Source organism: Nannospalax galili, unplaced genomic scaffold (assembly GCF_000622305.1).
Source record: "Nannospalax galili isolate Female #2095 unplaced genomic scaffold, S.galili_v1.0 scaffold386, whole genome shotgun sequence".
Taxonomy (NCBI): domain Eukaryota; kingdom Metazoa; phylum Chordata; class Mammalia; order Rodentia; family Spalacidae; genus Nannospalax; species Nannospalax galili.
In genome coordinates this window covers 5,391,293-5,395,022 of record NW_008356676.1, presented here as the reverse complement: position 1 = coordinate 5,395,022, position 3,730 = coordinate 5,391,293, and the positions used below count along the sequence as shown (strand labels likewise).

At 37.8% G+C, this 3,730-nt stretch overlaps 1 pseudogene; it reads right to left on the bottom strand.

The window, feature by feature from the left end:
• Positions 1 to 2,830: 2,830 nt before the first annotated feature.
• On the bottom strand, positions 2,831 to 3,375 carry LOC115067889 (annotated as a pseudogene).
• Between the last annotated feature and the right edge of the window lie 355 nt (positions 3,376 to 3,730).

Genomic DNA, 3,730 nt, shown 5'->3' with positions numbered 1-3,730 from the left:
CTTTTATGTTTTGATTATCATGGCTTTGTAGACCATTTTGAAGTCAGATACTGTATTTTTTCCTTTTATCTCCTTAAGATGGCTTTGGCTGCTGGTTTGTTATCCCATACAAATTTCAAGATGTTTTGTTCTAGCTCTGCTATTGGTGTTTTTATGAGGAGATCATTGGATGTATCTAATGCTTTCAGTATTATAAACTTTTTAAAGTAATTTTTTATGTGTATGCATGTACTGCTTGCATGTAGGCAGATGCACCCATGTCATGCAGTGCCTGTGGAAGTCAGAAGAGGGTGTCATATTCCTTGGAATTAGACTTATGAATAGTTATTAGCTGACATGTGGGTGCTGGGAATTGAACTGGATCCTCTGCAAGAGCAGTCATTGTTCTTAATCACTGAGCCATCTCTCCAGCCCCTACTATAGACATTTTATTTTAAGCATAATTTTGTCCATTTAACTAGTGCTACTGATTTCTTTTTCTGTATATTTTTATTGACATTTTTGTGTATTTCATATACAACATCTTAATCATCTTTATACACCCTTCCCCATCAGCACTTTTCTCTAATCCCCCCATCCCCTGACTGGATTTCGTGCATTCTGTCATATATGTTAAGGCCTATCAAGTCAAATCAGTGTTCCCAGACATCCCTCAGTACTATAGACATTATAGCAAAAGTGATTCTTTAGTCCATTAAAAAATTATATCTTTTCATTATTGTTTGTGTATGTGTTTATTTGCTTCTCAGTTTCTTCCATTAAAATTTTATCATTTTCATTTAAATTTATCTTGCACATGCTGTCACAGTTGCTATGAGTTCAAATGTGCAATTACCCTGCCATCTGGAAGACCCTTATTCCTTATAGTTCTCTACCACCTCTGGCTCTTATAGTCTTTCTGCCCCCACTCCAGTAAAGATTTCTTAGTTGGGGGGGGTGTGGTATAGATGTCCTGATTAAGGTTGAGAACTCTGCAGTCTCTCATTCTCTGCATGTTGACTAGTTGTGGGTATCTGTGTTAATTGTCTTCTATTTCAAGAAACTTCTCTGATGAGAGTTGAGACTCATTAATATATTGGTATAGTAATAAGTCACTAGGAGTCATTTTGATAATACATCCATTTAGTGGAATATTAGTAGCAAGTTTCCCCCTTGAGCCTGTAAACTCTCTGGCCAGAGGTTCTTGGTCTCAATATTGGTGCTAGATATGGGTTCCATCTTATGGCAAGCCTTAAATCCAATCAGAAAGTTTTGGTTACTACTGTAACATTCATGTCACTATTGTGCAGGTGGGCATATCTACCCAGGCCAGTCATTATTGTAGCTTGCTTAGTTCACAACTAGGTAAGATTAATGATTACTTTTCTCCTCTGATAGTACGCTTAGAATATTCCAGCACTATAAAAACTAGACAGGGTGCTGGAAAGATAGCTCAGCAGTTAAAAGCACTGGCTGTTCTTATAGAGGACTCAGGTTCAATTTCTAGCACCCACATGGCAACTAACAGCCATCCATAACTGCATTTCTAGGGTAATCCCATGCCCTCTTCTGATTTCCGTGGGCATTGCAGGACAGAGGTGTACCTATATACATGCAGGCAATACACTCATATACATATAATAAAAGCATTTTAAAAAGCTAGACAGTAGTAATGAAGCTTCCACATTAGTATCCACTAGATTTTCCATGTTTTATGACTCAAGGATGTAATGCCCCCAGCAATAGATTTTTACCATCAAATTCTGGAGTACAACCAAAATCAGTGACAGTACAGCCAGATGTCAGTATACTTTTCATACTCTGTGAAAGAATGATATTCACTAGCCTTGTAATTAACAGAGTAGCAAACAGAGATAAAGTGCAAATGCTCAGTGATGAATCAAAACACTTCTTCCAGTATTTGGGATCTATGCTTATATTTTGTATATTCCTGAAATCTGATAACAGCCTTTCATGTATTATATTCAGTAACATGTATTATCTATGTCAAATTTTACCTGATATGGAAAACTTTCGAATAAATCAGAGATACAGTTGCTGTAAATTCTGCAAGAATTATAGAAACTATCTGCTTTCTTAAATTCAGCTCTCAACCCTTCACATCCTTATTTTCCTACAGACCACATTTAGTAAAAAGTAATAGTCTTAAAACTATTCCAGAATCTATGATGAGTAATAGGTACTAGGGAATAAACATCAAAACATAACAGCATTCAGTGTTCTTATGTGTTGTTAAGGTGGTTTCTAAAATCAGAGTGTTGTCTTCCAAATCTTGTTCATATCAGAATTCTTACACGTTGGGATTGTGTCTTCAGGGTGCCAGGCAATGGTTTCAGCTGTACAAAAGAAGCCCACTTGGAAGTCTTGCTCTTGTAGCTAACCTGACCTAGTCCTCTTTGTGGGCTGTGCAGAAGCACATTACATGTAATTACAATAGTGAAACAGTAAAGCCAGTTCCTTCCAGGCAGAAATGTGTATTCGAAATTTCATCATAAACAGTATTTCCAAGGGAAGATTTTCCTTTATTTCAAAGTAAGACAATGTTGGTCTGTCTTTCTTATGCATTTAGCAATAGATTTCTTTTTCTTGTAAGTATAGTTTTGAAAACTGTTTTACATCCTTTTCAAACATGTCTTCCTATTTTGGTGTAACCACTGAGACCCAAAAGCCCAGCAAACACCTGGGAAGGCAGGCATGCCCTCCTCTCTACTTATCCTCCCACCCCTACAGAAACACACACACACACACACACACATGTAATTATTATTATTTTTTTACTATTTAATGTTAAAAGTAGTCTTAAAATGACCTTCACAAAAATAATGCAGCTTTAGGCTATGAAAACATCTTTGGCAAAGATTGCATTCTTCTGTTCTAGTTTGCTCACCAGCAATAAAAATCTTCTTTGAAGATCCTTTTTTTCTTCATAGCAACACCTATATGCCTCTCCTTGGCTTCCAGGTATGACTTTAAGCCAAAATGTATAACACTGTCACACAGGAGCTCCACCGCTGTTTCAAATGCCTGTGTGTTCTGAGTAAACCCTAACTTTTTCTGCACGTTTTGGCAGATCTTGGAGAGGGAGGCAGTGCGGAAACTCATCACAGTCATTCTGCTTTGCCACGGGTCTCATGGTGCTTGTGTTGGTCGCAGCAATTTCTCAGGAATGTGATATCAATGTTAAGCATCAGCGTACTTAATACTGACAAAGCCACTTCTTGCAGCCCAGCAGGTCCAGGACTGCATTCAGTACGTGTTGATCGTGGATGCCATTGCAATCTGTCTTCAGGGTGGCCCTCCAGTCAGTGGTCTGGGCCTGCTCCTGTCCGGGATGGAGGCAGCCAGCAGGAGCAGCAGGGAGAGCTTGAGCCTCATCTGCACCATCAGCTAGGCCCTTGGCTGAGCTCATCTGATCCCAGATCCTCACAGTGATTAATACTTATTTTCTGATAGATTCATATTGAAAACTCATAGACTCATTTTACTTTTATTCACTTAAAATATTGAAAATGTTGAACATAAGAAATACATCTATATTTCTGTGTTTTGTTATTTCTCACTGAAATATTCTTCTCATTTTTTTCCAGGTTCATCAATACACATTCCTAGTCCATTGTATATATAATGCATCCCTCTGACAGAAAATACATTCAACTTTTCCTTACTTTTGGAGTGTACTGGCCAAATTAATAGGGAGTATGTGCCAGCTTAGATTTTCACTATTGTTCAA